This window comes from Microcaecilia unicolor, chromosome 2 (genome assembly GCF_901765095.1).
Source record: "Microcaecilia unicolor chromosome 2, aMicUni1.1, whole genome shotgun sequence".
Lineage (NCBI taxonomy): Eukaryota > Metazoa > Chordata > Amphibia > Gymnophiona > Siphonopidae > Microcaecilia > Microcaecilia unicolor.
The window spans coordinates 480968458-480987849 of NC_044032.1; the positions used below are offsets into that span (position 1 = coordinate 480968458).

Below are 19392 nucleotides of genomic sequence, written 5' to 3' on the forward strand. Positions count from 1 at the left end.
TCCCCCAGGGTCTCGTACCCAATGACGGGGCCTGGGTCCACGCCCCAGTGCAGATTGGAGGACGGCTGTCCTCGTTTCTGGGCGAGAGCACCACTATAACTTCAGACGCGTGGGTGCTGGAAGTCATCAGAGACGGCTACAAGCTAGAGTTCTGCCAACCCTTAAGAGACGGGTTTGTACTCCCTCCCTGCAAGTCTCCGGTCAAGCTGTGGTAGTGCAGCAGACCTTGGACAACCTGATCCGCCTGGGTGCGGTCGTTCCGGTGCCAAAAAAAAAAAAAAAAAAAATCAGATTGGCAAGGGACGTTACTCCATTTACTTTGTGGTTCCAAAGAAAGGAGGTTCTGTCCGGCCTATCCTCGACCTCAAAGGGGTCAATCGGGCCTGGAAAGTGAGGCACTTTCGCATGGAGACTCTCCGCTCTGTTATAGCGGCAGTGAAGGCAGGAGAGTCCTTGGCTTCCTTGGACATCAAGGAAGCGTACCTGCATATTCCCATCTGGCCTCCTCTCCAACGCTTTCTGCGTTTTACAGTCCTGAGACGACACTTCCAGTTCAGAGCCCTCCCTTTCGGGTTGGCTACTGCTCCGCGGACCTTTTCCAAAGTAATGGGGGTCATAGCGGCCTTCCTGCTAAAGGAAGGAGTACAAGTCCATCCTTATCTGGACGACTGGTTGATCCGAGCCCCCTCTTATGCAGAGTGCGGCAAAGCTATGGACCGGGTAGTTGCTCTTTTGAGCTCCCTGGGATGGATCATCAACTGGAAGAAGAGCCAGCTGCGCCCGACTCAGTCCCTGGTGTATCTGGGAGTTCGATTCGACACCCAAGTGGGCAGAGTGTTCCTGCCAGACAATCGGATTGTCAAGCTTCAGGCTCAGGTGGACTAGTTCCTAGTAGCCTCTCCTATTCGGGCTTGGGACTACGTGCAGCTGTTGGGCTCTATGACGGCCACGATGGAAGTAGTGCCCTGGGCCAGGGCTCATATGAGACCACTGCAGCTATCTCTGCTGCTGCGCTGGACTCCGATGTCGGAGGATTATGCTGTGCGCCTTCCCGTGGACCCAGCAGTGCGCAAGGCGCTGAGCTGGTGGACGCAGACAGACAAGTTGTCTGCAGGATTGCCTCTGGTGACCCCGGAGTGGATTGTCGTCACGACAGACGCCTCTTTGATGGGCTGGGGAGCCCACTGCTTGGGAAGGACAGCGCAGGGGCGCTAGTCTCCTGCAGAGGCAAGTGGTCTATCAACCTCCTGGAACTCAGAGCCATTCGGTTGGTGTTATTGGAGTTCATCCCGGTACTGGTGTTGAAGCCTGTACGGGTCCTGTCGGACAATGCCACGGCTGTGGCCTATATCAACCGCCAGGGAGGTACCAAGAGCGCCCCTCTAGCCAAGGAGGCTATGAGTCTTTGCCAGTGGGCGGAAGCGAACCTGGAGCAGCTTTCAGCGGCCCACATTGCCGGAGTCATGAATGTCAAGGCGGACTTTCTCAGTCGCCGTACCTTGGAGCCCGGAGAGTGGCAACTATCTGCTCAGGCGTTCTTGGACATCACGAAGCGCTGGGGCCAGCCGAGCCTAGATCTGATGGCGTCATCGGCCAATGGCCAAGTGCCGCGCTTTTTCAGCAGAGGACGGGACCCTCGATCCCTGGGAGTAGATGCTCTTCTCCAACAGTGGCCGACACAAGAGCTCCTCTATGTGTTCCCGCCCTGGCCCATGTTGGGCAGGGTGCTAGACCGGGTGGCAAAGCATCCCGGCAGGGTAATCCTGGTGGGTCCGGATTGGCTCAGACGTCCCTGGTATGCGGACTTGTTCAGGCTCTCAGTCGACGATCCTCTGCGGCTGTCAGTGGAGCAGGGCCTGTTACATCAGGGTCCCGTGGTGATGGAGGATCCCTCTCCCTTTGGTCTTACGGCCTGGCTATTGAGCGGCAGCGTCTGAGGAAGAAGGGCTTCTCAGACAAGGTCATCGCCACTATGCTGAGAGCGAGGAAGCGCTCTACTTCTACTGCTTACGCCAGGGTTTGGCGTATCTTTGCAGCATGGTGTGAAGCAGGCTCACTTTCTCCCTTCACTGCTCCAATTTCTTCAGTGTTGGCGTTCCTGCAAGAAGGTCTGGAGAAAGGCCTGTCGCTCAGTTCCCTTAAAGTCCAGGTAGCGGCTCTGGCTTGCTTCAGGGGCCGCCTGAAGGGTGTTTCCCTGGCTTCGCAGCCAGATGTGGTGCGCTTTCTCAAGGGAGTTAATCACCTGCGCCCTCCTCTGCACTCAGTGGTGCCTGCGTGGAATCTCAACCTGGTGCTAAGAGCATTGCAGAAGCCGCCTTTGGAACCCTTGTCGAGGGCATCTCTGAAAGACCTGACGTTGAAAGCAGTCTTTTTGGTGGCTATCACTTCAGCCAGAAGAGTTTCCGAGCTCCAGGCGCTCTCATGTCGAGAGCCTTTTCTGCAGTTCACTGAGGCAGGAGTGACTATTCGCACAGTGCCTTCCTTCCTGCCCAAGATTGGTTCTCGCTTCCATGTGAATCAGCAGCTCTGTCTCCCTTCCTTTCGTAGGGAGGACTACCCAGAGGAGTACTCCGCTCTTGAATATCTGGATGTGAGACGAGTCATCTTCAGATACTTGGAAGTGACCAATGATTTCCGGAAATCGGATCATCTGTTTGTCCTGTTTGCAGGTCCTCGTAAGGGTCTGCAGGCTGCTAAGCCTACAGTGGCAAGATGGGTCAAGGAAGCCATTGCAGCGGCTTATGTGGCCGCGGGGAAGGTGCCGCCTATCCAGCTGAAGGCTCACTCCACGAGAGCTCAGGCGGCCTCGATGGCAGAGGCCGGATCCGTCTCCTTGGAAGAGATATGCAAGGCGGCAGCGTGGGCTTCGGCTCATACATTCTCCAAGCATTACCGTTTGACTGTGGCTGCACGGGCGGAGGCCCGGTTTGGAGCTTCAGTGTTGAGGTCAGGGATTTCTATGTCCCGCCCTGGGTGAGTACTGCTTCGGTACATCCCACCAGTCTATGGATTGATCAGCTTGATGATATGGAAGGTAAAATTATGTATAATCATACCTGATAATTTTCTTTCCATTAATCATAGCTGATCAATCCATAGCCCCTCCCAGATATCTGTACTGTTTATATTCTGGTTGAATTTTAGGTTCAAGTTTAGCCTTCAGTTACTTCAGGAGGACTTCGTGTTCAAGTTCTTCTTTCACTTGGATTCTTCAAGAGTTGAGACGAGTTTGTGTTACAGTGAGCTGCTGCATTCCTCTCCCCTCCGTTTTACGGGGCTGGATTGAGACATAAATTCTGCCGGCACTCCCTCCCGCTTCGTGCGGCTGTAGGGCAGCTTTGTACCCCTCCCGCTTCGGCGGTGTTAGGGTCAGTCAGCTCCTCCCGCGGTTGCGGTTGCAGGATAAGCCAGATCCCCCCGCATCGGCGGGTGTGGTGTCCCTCCCCCGCTCCGCGGGGATGAGCTGGACGGATTCCCCTCCCCCACTTGTGTGGGGATGAGCTGGGTTAATTCCCCTCCCCCGTTTCGGCGGTGGTGAGCTGGGCAGAGTGTCCCTTCGTGGGTGTAATTCTCTAAGTGCTGAGTCCTGCGGATGGAGCTTTGATATCGACATACTGAGGAGTTTCCGGCAGCACATGACCACATATAGGGAGGCAAAAGTTTGCTCTCTATCTCCACCTGCTGGTAGATGGACACAACCCACCAGTCTATGGATTGATCAGCTATGATTAATGGAAAGAAAATTATCAGGTATGATTATACATAATTTTACCATTGACAGCATTGATGGGTAAAAGGGACTGTTTCAGTTCACTCTTACCCACTATCCAGCATCTACTTCCCCCCAGGGGCATAATTGCAAGGGGACCTCAGCTCCCCTACTTTGAGTTTAAGCCCACTCCAAAATTGTGGCACTGGTTGAATTGATGGCGGAGATGCCTATGCCCCCTAGCTGAAGAGTTCCACTGCATGAGCCCCCTATCATGCTGCTTCAGCAGTGCAGCAGTTGGCAGTGTGCTTCAGCCGCTGATGCCAGACCTCCAGCATATGCTCAGCTCAGGCACTTGAAAATGGAAAATAAGATGATACCTTTATACTGGACTGGCCTAACACCTTTTTCTATTAGCTTTCAGAGGCCAAAACCTCCTGCCTCAGGTCAGGTCAAGACAGTATACGTGAGGAAAGAAATGTTGGTCTCTGAAGGCTAGTCAAAAATGTATTAAAATTAGTTCAATATACAGGTATCATCTTATTTTCTATTTTGTTTTATTTGTATTTATTAACCTTTAGCAACCACACTATTTTATCCTAAGTTAATAAAATTATTTTCTCTACCTTCATTGTCCGGCCTTTTACTTTTTCGAACTGTATTGGTCCCATTCTCTTGTTTCTGCTTTCCGTCATCTTCTCTTCATTCTCTTGCCAGGGTTTCCTTCAGTTTTCTTCAATTTTCCTGCTTCTCTGTCCAGTTTTAATCCATTCTTCCTATCCAGTCTTATTTCCCTCTTTTTACTTCATCTACCTATGGCTTTTCATCTTTCCATCACCCTTGTTCTCCCCTATTCCCCTTCTTCTTATTCTACCCTCTTCCCCTTTCCATCCAGCATGTCCCCTCTTTCTCTACCTCCCCTTCCATCCAGCGTCTTCCCTCTTTCTCTCTGCATCCTTCCATCCAGTATCTCCTCTCTTTCTCTCACTACTCTTCTATCCATCATCTTCCCTCTTTCTCTCCCTACCCTTCCATCCAGCGTCTTTCCTCTTTCTCTCCCCATCCTTCCACTCAACATTTATCCTCTCTCTCTCAATCCTTCCAACCAGTGTCTCCCTCTCTCTCCTCTCCTCTCCTCTTCCTTCCATCCAGTGCCTCTGTCTCTTTACCCTTTTCCATTCAGCATTTCCCCTCTCTCTCCCCTATCCTTCCAGTGTATCCCTTCTGTCTCACTGCATCCTTCTATCCAGTGTCTCCCCTCTTTCTCTTCTTACTCTTCCATCCAGCATCTTCCTCTTTCTTTCCCCATCCTTCCAGTGTCTTCACCTTTCTCTCTGCATCCTTCCATCTGGCATCTTTTCTCTTGCTCTCTCTAACCTTCCATCTCTGCCCTCTCTCTCCCTACTCTTCCGTCCAGCGTCTTCCCTCTTTCTCTCCCTACCCATCCATCCAGCATCTTCCTTTTGCATCCTCCCAATCCAGCATCTCTCCTCTTTCTCTCCCTACCCATCCAGCATCTTCCCTCTTTCTCTCCCTACCCATCCATCCAGCGTCTTATTTTTGCATCCTCCCATTCCTTAGCGTATGCAGCAGATGAATCCAAGAACCTGGTGGGTTGTGTCCATCTACCAGCAGGTGGAGATAGAGATTACAAAGCTGAAGGCAGTGATACCAGACGGCCAGCTCCTCCTTCACCTCAGTACATCTCTATCTCCAGCAGGTGGTGGACGGCGCTTCAGCAGCTCCTGGATTTGTCTGTTGGGGATACTCCTGGGTCCTGTGGGCCAGTTGAGTTTAGAGGTGTCTGGCTGGTGGTGCCGACTTTGGGGACATACTCAATCTTCTGGGTCTCTGCTTCACCCTTGCCTCCCAGTCTTTAGAGCTCTAGCCTTCCTCACCAGTAAAAAAAAAAAAAAAAAATAGCTCCTTTGCCTTCATTTGGTGTTAGAAAAACAAAACAGAAGATTTCTGACAGTCTGTGTGCCGGTTAGGCAGCAGGCTGCTGCGTCTGTGGGACTCTGCTTGTCCTCCGGAGACACCGGTGAGTCCCTGCCTTTTTCTTTCGGCGCAGGGGTGCCGTGATTTAATATGGGCGACGCTGGCGTTTGAAAGCTGTTCCCGGTGCGGTAGCAGGTGCTGTGCAGCGGGATTCTGTGTGGTGGCGTGTTTGAACGCTGGGGATGAAAGTGCTGAAGTTCCCCTTCCCCGAGCAGCCTTTTCCCGGGCTAAAATGGCGGGAACGTGCGCCTTTTTGCTGGTGTGGTCCTCTCTTTTCTCCTGATTCTGATCCTTTCCCACCCTGCAGCCTTGATGTAGGTAGGGGGGAGGGGCGGCTTCTCCTAAAGGACTGTGTGTTCCATTAGAGACTGCTGGTCCAGGAGATTCCCCTGTATTTTCTCCAGCCTTTGGTTTCCTTTACCAAAATCACTGTTGAGTCAGAAATTGTTTGCATGTAGCTGGAGCAGTGGCACAAATTCTTCTCAAACTGCCCCCACTATGCAAGGGGATCTAAGGAAAGAACAGAATTACTTTAAGCTGTTTCTATATCTTCTGAGCAGAATCTCCTCTGCTCTGGGACCCTTAATTTGAACCTTTCCATAGCGTCCCACAGATCAATCCAGAGACGAGTGGGTTATGTCCCCCTACCAGCAGGTGGAGATAGAGAGAATTTCAGAGTCTTGGTATATGTAGACCTGTGCAGGGCCGTGCCAAAGGTCTGTGGCGCCCCCCTGCAGAAGATCAGTTGGCGTCCCCAGCGCCCCCCGCACACGAACAGTTGGCACGCATGTGCCCCCTCCCCCCCCGTGAAAATGATCGCTGCCCTCCCATCCACGCTCCTCTCTCCCCTGCCCTCCCGCTCCCATGTCCCAACTGCTCGCCCTCTTCTCCCCCCCCCCCCCCAAGATCCCTTTTAAATTTACCTCCATCCAGCAGCGAAGGCGCAGTGTCAGTGAAGGAGGCAGCGCTCCTGACGTCTCTACTAGTCTTCCCTTCACTCAATGTCCCGCCTTCTTCTGACGTCATTTCCTTGACGTCAGAAGAAGGCAGAACACTGAGCAAAGGGAAGACTAGTAGAGACGTCGGGAGCGCCGCCTCCTTCACTGACACTGCGCCTTCGCTGCCGGACGGAGATAAATTTAAAAGGGATCTTGTTGGGGGGGAGAAGAGGGCAGGCAGTTGGGACATGGGAGCGGGAGGGCGAGGTAAGCATGGTGCGGCGGGGCACCCCCCCAGAGGACGGCGCCCTCCTGCCGTGCTTACCTCGCTTACCGTGTTGGCACGGCCCTGGACCTGTGCAGCCAGCTTAGTCTCAGTATTCTCTTATCTCAGCAGGTGGATAGACATATCCTGTGCAGCTCTCTGGGTTGATATGTGCTCCTAGCCTGTTCCCTCAGGATTAGTTGAGCTGATTGAGATTTGCTCCTAGCCTGTTCCCTCAGGATTAGTTGAGCTTGGGGGTTCGTGGCTAGGTTGAGCCAGTAAGGGGTTCACCTGGTGGTGTCAGGTCCCTCCCCTACCCCTTTCCTGTTGCCAGGCTTGGTATCACTCCTGGGCATGGATTCTCTCTGCAACTCCTGCCTTAAAAAAAAAAAAAAGAAAAGAAGAAGAAAAGAAATAAAGCAGAGCAGAAGGGGATAAGAGCTTTTCAGCTCTAACACCACGGTGATTGGTAATGTCTTTCCTTTGGGGCTCTGTTTTGCCTTCCTATTGAGGTGAGTGGCATTTTCTTTTTGGGGGAGGATGCCGTTGGAGCGATTCGTCGGTTTTGTGGAGGGGAATCTTGGCTTTGCGTGGCCCTAGGCACGGATGTGTTTTATTTTGCTGACACTGGCAGGGGAGCATGTTTTTAGGGCTCCGAAAGAAGGCCATACCGGGCTGTAATTTTGGCACGATATTGCTGTCGCGGGCGCCATTTTGTGCTGGGGCTTACTATTCAGTGCAACGCTGTGGATCCTCTCACTCAGTTTCGCGGTTCTTTTTCTTTGGAGAACTTAGAGTGCTAACGGAGGGGCACAGGTTCGGGGCGGTAGGTTCTTACCGGCCCAACCTTTCTCCTTGTCTGTTCCTGTATAAGGGAGGGGAACTGTGAGGACTTTCTGCCGTGGTGTTTTTTGCGGTGAGAGTGACTGACCCTCGTTTCCCTCTCAGGATAGCTTGTGGCGCTAGTGCCTGTCCAGATGCGGTTTGCCATGGGGTAGCCACAACGGAATGCCGTTCCTTCTTTCAAGGGGGGGAGGTTGCGCGCTTTTTTCCTTTCTTTCGTCTGCATGTTTTTGCCCACTCTGAGTAGCATGGCTGACATGTTTAGTTTCTTCATACTTAATTTGTGCTTTTCTGGTACATTACATGATCCTCCTAGCCCAGACTTTGTTTTCAGCTTGTCTGGTGGATAATTTAGTCGGTTCCCACGGGGGGAGGACAGGTGGTTTGGCTGCAGCTAGCCTCTTTTCTACTGCTGGCTCTGGTGTTATTGGCTACCATGGGCACATTTCTTTTTTCAGCTCTATCTGCTGATTCTGCTTCTTAGTTCAGTGTGGGTTGGTATCCTTTTATGGAGGTTATGGAATCCTGTTCCTTCTCCAGGCACTGAGCCCTGCTAGGTCTCTGCAGCTTTCAGGGTGTTTTGGTACGGACTTGTTCAGCCCACTGAGGTTGTGTTCCCTCTTTTGTAGTGTGCAGTCACTCCGGACAATGCTTGTCGCTAGCGGGTGGTAAGTGGCATTGGCTCAGGCATCAGATCTCATTCGGAGGTGGCCACTACCCTTTGCTGGGTAGTGGCCTAGGCAGCTTCCTTCCACTTGGGGATGGACATCAGAGGAGCTCGGGTGTTTAAGGTTTGGCCTTTCTGAAAGGGGAACCTGATAGGGAGAGTTTTTAGCCTCCCTGGGCGTCAATGTTTTGGGCTGTCATTCTTTCATAGTCACAGGACTCCTTTCAGACAAGGGGTCTTGGTGAATTTTGATCAGGTCATTCGACCTTTCCGGGTTCCCGAGGACATCTTTGCTAGCTCATGGTGGTAGTGCCAGCTTGCATTCGTGAGATGAATGGCAGGTTTCTCCACTCCTCGAGGCTGGCTAGTTTGGTTCTCTTTATTTAGAGACTATACAAACTTCTTCCAAGTTTTCTTCTCGTTTTCAGGTTTTACGAGTGATAATCTTGCCTTTTTGGGTCTGCTGTTCCACTTAGTTTTGGAAGCAGTTATGGGGACAACTTTTGGTGCACATTACCTCTTGAGCCTTAGCTCCATGTCAGTGTTCTTCAGGGATTCTTTCTCGGCTTTGGTTCCCATCTCTATGGGTTACTTCTAGCCAACTTGGTCTCCAGGGCTGTTGCGACTGATATTTCAGTTTTCTCACTGGAGTTTGTATCGGCAACTGGTATGCTGCTGGGGGGTGAAGTAGCTAGTCACCACGGATTTTGGTTCCCTGGGGAGCTTCTTGTTCTCTCGAACCCGAGAATCTCTCCGGGTTACTCTGGGTTGTCTGCAGGGTACTTTCTTTCTGATAGGGATCCAAGTTGCTCTTGGTAGGCAACTCTTAGCGCAATCCCTCTTCTGAGTACCCTCTACAGCACTATTCTGGTCAGTCTGTTGTTTCAACTTCGTTCTCTGTCTTTTCAGGAATGTGTCGTTGGAGGACTGGTTTGCCTCAGCTTTTGACTGTATTCCATTGCTTTCAAGTAGGGGTTTTAGCCTGACTCAGGCAAATTGGCCTTTTCTACTTTCAGGCGCTCTTATTCTGGCACTTTTGGCAATCATCCCTTCCTGAGTAGGGGATGCAGTTCTTTCCTGCTTAGTTCATCTGGATTATCAGCTATTGGCTGTGGGCCTTTTCTATTTTTCTGCAGGGAAGTGGCTCGGAGATGTTAGTGGCCAGCTTCCGCTTTGTGTCTGGTCGGGCGAGAGTTGTGTGTTACTCTTTGCAGTATGGCTGTTTTTTCCTCCCTTTGGTCTGAGGACTACAGCTCCGTGATACTTACCTTCCTCTTTGAGGAAGTTCATTGTTTTCTTTGGCTGTTGCTCGGCTTTGCTTGCCTAGTAGGGCGGTCTTTGGGCCTCAGTGTCCATTTGAGGGCCGACGTATCTCTTGAGGCATGGGGCTTTCCCTTCTTTTATGTTTAGTACCTCTGAGCCAGGAGAGTGCAGCACCAGGGCTGCGTTTCCACAAGTTCTGCTAGTTTCTGTTGGCCTTCTTGCAGGGCCGCCTTCTGTGGATATTCCCCAGAATCTATGTAATTTGCTGGATGTGCACAGCTCCGTCACGGAGTGTTGAGTGCTGTTCCTTCGCCGCATGTTGACCACAGCTTTATCACTGCGGGTTGAGCGCAGCTCCATTGCTGCAGGTTCAGCATGGCTCCATCGCCGCAGGTTGAGCACAGCTCCATCACCACAGGTTGAGCACAGCTCCTGCGCCACAGGTTGAGCACAGCACCTGCGCTGCAGGTTGAGCACAGCTCCATCGCTGCATGTTGAGCATCGCTGCCTGTTGAGGACAGCGCCATCTCTGCGCTCGGCTCCGTCGCTGCATGATGGGCACGGCTCCGTCGCTGCATGTTGGGCACAGATCCTTTGCTGCATGTGGGGCACAGCTCCTTCGCTCCATGTGGTACTTAGATTCATCGCGGGCGGTTGCGCACAGTGGCTGATCGACTTTTGAGCACAGCTCCAGCGTTGTATGTTTACCATGGATCTATCGCTGTATGTTAAACACTTTGGAGCACGGCTCCATCGATGTAGATTTAGCAAGATTCCATGGCTGTATGCTGAGCGAGAGGACTTCGCTGTATGGTGAGCGCGGCGGCATCAACGTATGTTCAGTGCGGCGCCATCTTTGTAGGTCTAGTGTAGCTGCATCGCTGCTGGTTGGATGCGGCTGCTTCGCTGCATGTTGAGCACAGTATCTTTGCTGCATGTTGAGTACAGTGGCATCACGAGGGGTTGAGCACGGCTCCATCTTTGTACTTTGACCCAGTCTTCTTTGCTGCGTATGGTACACTGCTCCTTTGCTGCGTGTTGGGCGCAGCTACCTTCTTCCATCAGTTCCATCGTTCTAGGTAGGGCTCAGTTCCTTTGCGGCATTCTGGACGCAGTTTCTCAGTTCCGGGGTCGCTTTAGCTCCATCGTTGGGAGTTGCGGCTTACGGATTTACCCCTTCTTGCCGCATTTTGTCTTGTCTCAGGCTTTTGATGTTCGAGTTGTTCTGTTTTAGGAGTTGGGTCCTTGTTTGCAAGGTCTGGGGCATGTATTGCATGTCATCTGGTGTTGGTGAGTCCTCTTGGAGTTTTTTTCTGATCCAACCTCTGTTTTGGGGGTTGGGGCGAGTATGGTTTGGGGGTCTTTGTCTATTTTGTGATCCCTCCCTGCATTTGGGACTGCTTTTGTACATCCCACTCATCTATGGATTGATCTGTGGGACGATATGGAAGGAAAAATGAGTTTATTACCTGATAATTTTCTTTCCATTAGTCCCAACAGATCAATCCAGAGGCCCGCCCTATGCTGTGTTCTCTTTTCTTTGTATAATTTCCCTTGATATCAGGGGGCAGGACTCTCGAGGTTCGGTCTTTTTCGCAGGGACCGCTGGGAGCTATCGGTAATCTTCAGAGGATGGAGTACTTTCACGATGGCAATCCCCAATTAGGTGGTTTCCTTCCTGCGGTTGCGGTAGAGGAAGAGCCTGCAAGGGTTCTCTGAAGGCAGGAGTGGACGTTAATATTGAATTGTTTTTTCTTCCTCAGCTGCTTTGGTATCGACAATACTGAGACTAAGCTGGCTGCACAGGTCTACATATACCAAGACTCTGAAGTTCTCTCTATCTCCACCTGCTGGTAGGGGGACATAACCCACTCATCTCTGGATTGATCTGTTGGGACTAATGGAAAGAAAATTATCAGATAATAAACTAATTTTTCCTTCTTCTTAAGAGAGCTTGGCCTCAGTAGCCCTTTTCGTGATTGGGGGAGTTTTTATGTCCATCTCGAGCAGATGGGTTCTAGAGGGCTAAGTTTTCCAGAAGGAATCTGATGGTCCTACGATGTGCATTGTTATTTTCGGGATGCATGTCAGCCACTGGGGGCTTCTTTGGGTGGAATTTCTGACCCCCCCCCCCCCCCCCCCCGAGTTCATTCTGCTGCTCTGTATGCCTATATGTTGCTTTCGGTTCCTTCTTTCTTTTCCGGCTGTGGTTTGGCTTTTCTTTTTCAGCCTCTCTTTCTTCCCTTGTTTCAGGAGGGGGATCTTCACACAGAGTACACGGCGCTTTGTCTTCTGGATGTTCTGAGGGCTCTCTGGTATTTGCAGATGTTGCATGCTTTTCAGCATTTAGATCTTCTCTTTGTCTTTGTCGCTGGTTCTTGCTGTGGGACGGCAGCCTCTGATCTGATCTGATTTTTTTCTCGTTGTTGGATTGCAGATAATTTGTGGATTTTTTGGAAAGGCTGCATCCCACCGGTGGCTTTCCAGGCTCGTTTCACGAGTTTGCTATATGCTTCTTGGGCGGAACAGGTGTGCTTTCACTATTCAGATGCTGCCTTTGCAGCAGCGGTTCTGTCTTAGGGAGAGGTGACTTCCCACTCTACTTAGGGATTGCTTTGGTACATCCCACCAGTTCTTGGATTCATCTGCTGCATATGCTAAGGAAGGTAAAATTATGCCTTACCTGCCGATACTTTTCTTTCCTTTAGTAGCAGCAGATGAATCCAGGATCCCACCCTTTGTCAGCCACACTTGCTTTGCCTATCTGTTCTTGTTCTGATCTTTAGTTTCCCAAAAAAAAAAAAAAAACAAAAAGGAGAAGAGGAAAGAGAACAGAAACCACTGAAGAGGACTCCATCGCAGTCGTGGTTTCTCTTAAGTCAAACTGACAAGTTTCTGTTTTGTATGGTTGGTGAGGAAGGCTTCCTGGTTTCTTTTCTGATTCTGCTTGGTGATGAGACATGTACTGAGGTGAAGGAGGAGCTGGCCATCTGGTATCACTGCCTTCAGCTTTGTAATCTCTATCTCCACCTGCTGGTAGATGGACACAACCCACCAGTTCTTGGATTCATCTGCTGCTACTAAAGGAAAGAAAATTATTAGCAGGTAAGACATCATTTTACCATCCAGCATCTCTCCTCTTTTTGTCCCCGTCCTTCCAGCATCTTCCCTCTTTCTCTCCCTTCTTCCATCCTTCTCCATCCTTCCATCGTCTTCCCCTTTCTCCCCATCCTTATACCCAGCATCTTGTCTCTCCAGCCCTTTTCCATCCAGCGTGTTTCCCAATTTCTGGCCCCATCTGTCCACTCATCATCATCTCTCTCTCCCTCTCTCCCCCTCTTCTATCCAGCATCCTCACTCTTCTATCATTTTCCCTCCCCTCTCTCCATTCAGCATCTCTTGCCTCTCTCTCCATACCCCCTTCCCCTTCCACCCCAGTATATTCTGTTTCTTGGCCACTGCTGCTACTCCCAATGAGCAGCAGTGGCTCCAACAAAACAACAAATAACAAGCTCAGGGCCACATCCTTCAGGCATGCCCATCAGCTCTGCCGGTCCCCTGCCCCAGAACAGGAAGTTGATGTCAGTGAGGACAGAGGACTGGCAGAGTTAACAGTGTATGCCTGAAGGCTGTGGCTCTGTGCTTGCTTTCTGTTGTTTTGCCGCTGTTGCTGTTCATCGAGAGAAGCAGCACTGGTGGTGCGGTGGTGGCAGTGTGTCTCAGCGGGAGAAGTCCCACTTTGGCGGGAGTCTCCTTCTGAATGCAGGAGACTTGGCAGGTCTGAAATAAAGCTCACACATTTCAGTGCTACAATTTAAATCCAAATAAATAAAATAAAGGTGAAGACATCAGTGGTCCTTAATACACCAAAATTCAGTAGTACAATAAACTCCCAGCTCCTTCATGGCTCATAAAGCGGCTCTCAATTCATGCTCCACTTCATGTGATGCTTCTAACATAAGTGCTGGTTTTTAACTTCTTTGGCTCAACTGGTGTCATTGGTCGGTGGGGCCTTGAACAGTAGCAAAGTCAACATAGAGCAGCCCAAGGAGTCCTGCAGAGGATGGAAATGCAGCCTGAGAAGACTAGAAAGAGGCTGGTATGCCCCCCTCTACTTGAGATAGCTATAATTAGTTGAACACATGATCTGTTCATTGTCATAAATTCTTCTTCTTCCTAGTTTTCCCCTGTCTGTTCTGTTCTCATTGTCATAAATTCTTCTTCCTCCTAGTTTTCCCCTGTCTGTTCTGTTCTATCACCCCTTTTTGTCTGAAACTGGTAATCTATGTTGCTTATTGCTTTTGTAAGGCATTTTCTATAATAACACAAAATATCATACTAATAGAAAGAAAACAGTAAAGTCTGATATGAGGAACAAACCAGATGCCTAATGAGTCATTTGTTAACATAGCCTCTATCAGGTCAGGATGAGAAGTTTTTAAGTTTAAAAAAAAAAACCAGCAGCAACAATGAAAACATACATTTTCTTTCTGTTTTTGTTCACAGGCCCATTTTAAATAGTCTGTGTACACGAGAAAAAAATCCCTGGAAATGGCAACGTGTAGATCAGGGCCATGATTTCAGAAAATCAGGTCTCCATGTATAGGTCCAATGTAAAACTGACACATCCCACCCCCAGGAATACATGAATGAAAAAAAATCCACTTGCAGAAGATGCACATGAAAGTGTTGAGAAGTAGGGAGACTTACATGTGTGAAAAGGCCTGTATACCATGGAAGGGGGAAAAAGACATGCAAGTTGTGATAAAATGGAGATACCCTCAGCCCAAAAGTGATTTGCATGTGTAAATTCCATATGCCGCAGTTGGCAAGATTAACGTGTATGTTTCATTATTTTGCAACAGATACACACATACAGAATGCCCATACAAGTGGCAAGTTGGTTTCCACTTGCTTTTCTGTACTGCTCTGGGACCTGGTACATGAAGTTGCAAGGAGCTGCAATAACATGTTTCCGGTCCTGCACAACAAAGTGGCCTCTTGCGAGCCTTTTTCATACATAGGCACCATGTAACTTCTCTTAGGCAAAAAGCGATCTCCTAATAGTCCTGGTATACCAAATGAGGGCAGACTGCACTAGCAAGGTGGTTGAAGGCCAACCTATGCTGCAGCAAGACAGGTCTGGGGAAGAATCTGGATGGCCCTGGCAAAGTACGCCTCCATATGTGTTCCCATGGTCCCACATTCATATCTGCCATGTACCTGTGAGCTAAGGGATGCTATTTAGGGGTATGTCACATAGGCACACATGGTTGAAAGGCTCTGCCACTTAGCATCAGATCTCCTTCACCAAAAGATAGTAGCTGGTTGGACAGGCTCTGAAACACCGCAGTCCACCAGTGCTGTATTAGGAGACTGTGTGGCAAGAACACCAGGAACACATAGTTGGCACACACATGTTGAGAAAAGCCAGAATCGTTCAGCTATCAGCCCCAATGACTCACAATTCAAATTATAAATTCCTGAGCTTCTGGAGGTCCTCCAGCAGCAAGAATACTTCTCTGTGCTCTGAAGTTGCTGCACTGCTCCCTCTCCCTCGTGCATGCTCAGTTGCTGCATGAAGACCAAGCATGGGTGAGGGGAGGGACATAGCAGGAGCCCACAGACAGTGCAGCCAACTGCAGAACATAAGGAAGTGTTCTGGCTAAGGAGGACCTTTTCAGCTGGTGAGGCTTGAGGATCCCACAATCCATAGCATGTGTGCCATAATTTTGGGTGAGCCAGGGACTACTCATGGCTATGTCACTGTATCAGCCATGGCCACCTAAGGTGGCAAGACTGGGAACCAGAACACACCTAGCCCTCCCCTCCCCCCAATAAAATATGTTAGCCATGACACATGGCGGCAGCAGCACTGTGACATATATGAACCATTACTGCAGAGATAACCCTGGCATTGTGAATTTACCTGTACAAATATAAATAGCACATGGTAAAAACCAATGACACTAACACAAATTACAAGTGATCTCAGTGGATAGCATGGAATTTGAACACAGGCTGTCTATGACACAGCTCTTACCCTACCAACTACAACACCACCTCTATTGTCCTTTTTCCATGCCTTTGTTGAAAAACACCCACATCTGCTGTGAGGGAGGCTGGGAGCAGCACTTGGGAGGTGGATGTCCACTAAACATGTCTATTTCTCATTACTGCTATAAAAGCTTCAGATTGAAGCATAAAAAAACAAGTTTTACCCATGCGGAGGACCCATGTAATTTAAATAAACTTTTATAAGAACGTGTTACCATGCTGAAACAGATCAAAGGTCCATCAAACTCAGCATCCTGTTTCCAACAGTCGCCAATCCAGGTCATAAGTACCTAACAAGATCCCAAAAGAGTAAAACAGATTTTATGCTGCTTATCCTAGAAGTAAGCAATGGATTTTCCAAAGTCCATCTTCATAATGGCTTATGGACGTTTCTTTAATGACTTGTTACAATACTGTGTTGTAACAAAACAACACAAAATGAATAAGTGAGATTATTATTAAGAACATAAGAATAGCCATACTGGGTCAGACCAATTGTCCATCTAGCCTAGTATCCTGCTTCCAACAGCGGCCAATCCAGGCCACAAGTACCTGACAGAAACCGAGATAGTAGCAACATTCCATGCTACCAATCCCAGTGGCTTCCCCCATGCTCATCTCAATAACAGACTATGGACTTTTCCTCCAAGAACTTGTCCAAACCTTTTTTGAACCCAGATATGCTAACCGCTGTTACCACATCCTCAGGCAACGAGTTCCAGAGCTTAACAATTCTTTGAGTGAAAAAAATATTTCCTCTTATTTGTTTTAAAAGTATTTCCATGTTATTTCATTGAGTGTCCCCTGGTCTTTGTACTGTCTGAAAAAGTGAAAAAGCGATCCACTTTTACCAGGATTTTGTAGACCTCAATCATATCCCCCCCCCCCCCCCCCCCCAGCCATCTGTTTTCCAAGCTGAAAAGCCCTACCCTCTTTAGACTTACCTCATATGAGAGGAATTCCATCCCCTTTATTATTTTGGTCACTCTTCTTTGTGCCTTTTCTAATGCCACTATATCTTTTTTGAGATATGGTGACCAGAATTGAACACAATACTCAAGGTGAGGTCGCACCATGGAGTAATACAGAGGCATTATAATCATATTTTCCATCTGTTTCCTAATAACTCCTAGCATCCTGTTTGCTTTTTTGGCCACTGCCACACACTGAGAAGAAGGTTTCAGCTTACTGTCTACAATGACATCTAGATCTTTTTTCTTGGGTGCTGACTCCTAAGGTGGACGGACTACAATTCAGATTATTCTTCCCAATGTGCTTCACTTTGCATTTATCCACATTAAATTTCATCTGCCATTTGGATTCCCAGTCTTCTAGTTTCCTAAAGTCTTCCTGCAGTTTGTCACAGTCCACATGTGTTTTGAAAACTGTGAATAGTTTTGTGTCATCTACAAATTTAATCACTCATTTTAATTTCCAGATAATTTATAAATATGTTAAATAGCACCAGTCCCGGTACAGTCCCTGTGGCACTCCACTATTCACCCTCCTCCATTGAGAAAAATGGCCATTTAACTCTATCCTCTGAATGCCATTTGGCTTTGGTGATTGCAGGCAACCCTGTCCCAGGTACCTCTTTTGTTTCTACTGTTTTGAAGCCTCTCCCACTCAACCTTGTTTTGCCCAGTTACAACCAAAGGTTACACTCTCCAGACTCCTGACACAGGCGACAGTGCCGAAACACAGCTCCATGTTGAGTCTCAGAATTGTCCTCTATTCAATAAACTTTCATATTTTGGACTTTACAACTCCCTGGTTGTCTGTTGGAAGTGTAATCCTACACACTACTGCTTTGTGTTGGCTGGTTACGTTTCGCAGTGGTGTCCTTGTTCCTTCACCTTTGGTGGTTCACTGTGGCGAGTTCTTTCAGTACCCTGGGGTGTATACCATCCAGGCCAGGCAATTTATCACTCTTTAACTTGTCGATTTGGCTCAGTACATCTTCCAGGTTCAATGAGCTTTCATTCAGTTCCTCCGCATCGTCACCCTTAAAAACAATTTCTGGTATAGGTAGATCTCTCTACATCTTTTTCCGTAAAGACTGAAACAAAGAATTCAGTCAATCTCTCCACTATAGCCTTGTCCTCTCTGAGTGCCCCTTTTGCTCCTTCATGATCTAACGGTCCCATGGTTGGATTCCCTCACAGTCTTTCTGCTCCTGACATAACTGTTTTCAGAGTCGTTTGCTTTAAGAACAACAGAAGTGAAGACGATGGAGAGAGACATGTGGAGATACAATGAGAACTGAAAGTTTGTTGTATTCACCTAAAATTCATTTGAATAGTGTATATTTATTACAAGTTAGTAACTCAACCCTCCAACAAGCTAAACAAAACGCATCATTGATATCATAGAATTCTGTGAATTTAAGAGGGCTCACTGAGAATTTTATTATTATTATTATTAGCATTTCAGTATAAATTAATAAATGCTTAAACAAAAATGAGCTACATCAATACTGCAAATTGTGAAAACATCAATAGCAACAAATCTGTAGCAAACACGGCTGGCATCAAGCTATTCAGTTCTAAGGGTATGAGAGAGATACGTTTTCATTGCTCCAGTGAACAAGTAACTGAAAACATTTTAGCCACTGTATACTAACACTTAGCCTACAATAACAACATTATTGTATGTTATCTGCCACACTGACTATTGCATAAAATGGACATTATGGCAGATAATGTACAATACACACACACACACACACTGGTGTGCTGGTAAATGTTTAACAACAGGCTGTCTCCTCGGTCCACCTCTGCGCCCCCCCCCCCCCCATCCACCTCTGCACCCCCCTCCCAATTGCAGAGCTGGCTATAGCAGAGGAGAGAGCCTGGGTGGGGGGCAATGCATTACTCCAGCAAAAAAAAATTAAATGATCCCAGGTTCCAATCTAATTCATGTTTAATATGGGATAAAATGCCATAAATAAGTAAATAAATATAAACTTTTAATGTTGAGCACCTGATTCTCAAAGTGGACATATTCCAAACACTATAATGAAAATAGAATGATTTTTTTCTACCTTTGTTGTCTGGTGACTTTGTTTTTCTGATCATGCTGGCTCAGTATCCGATTCTGCTGCTATCTGTCCTCTTAACTCCGTTTCCAGGGCTTCCTTTCCATTTATTTCTTTACTTTCCGCCTTTCTTCTTCATTTCTTGCCCTACATCCGTAAGTAAAAGCTGGGTCCTCCGCAGACTTGACTGTCCAGTGAATCCAGCTTCTGCCTATTTTCTTCATCTATGTGCAGTTTTTCTCCTCTCTTCCTTTTCCCTCATCTCATCTCCTTCCTCACTTTTCCCTCTCCTCCATCCACCCATGTCCAGCAACCCTCCTCTCCCCCTGCCCTCCCCTCCAGCCACCCATACCCAGCGATTCTCTTTGCTCCCCTACCCCCCTCCAGCCACCCATACCCAGTGATTGTCCTCTCTCCCCTGCCCCCTCCAGCCACCCATACCCAGCGATTGTCCTCTCTCCCCTGACCCTCCTCCAGCCACCCATGCCAGCGATTGTCCTCTCCCCTGCCCCCCTCCAGCCACCCATGCCAGCTATTGTCTTCCCTCCCCTGCCCCCTCTCCAGCCACCCATGCCAGTGATTGTCTTCTCTCCCCTGCCACCCCCTCCAGCCACC

At 48.7% G+C, this 19392-nt stretch overlaps 1 protein-coding gene across 2 annotated transcripts in view; it reads right to left on the minus strand.

Annotated features, from left to right (window-relative positions):
• The window catches only part of LOC115462578 (transmembrane emp24 domain-containing protein 11-like), a 132671-nt gene that overhangs the window by 12120 nt on the left and 101159 nt on the right, over positions 1-19392 (minus strand). The window lies entirely within an intron of this gene.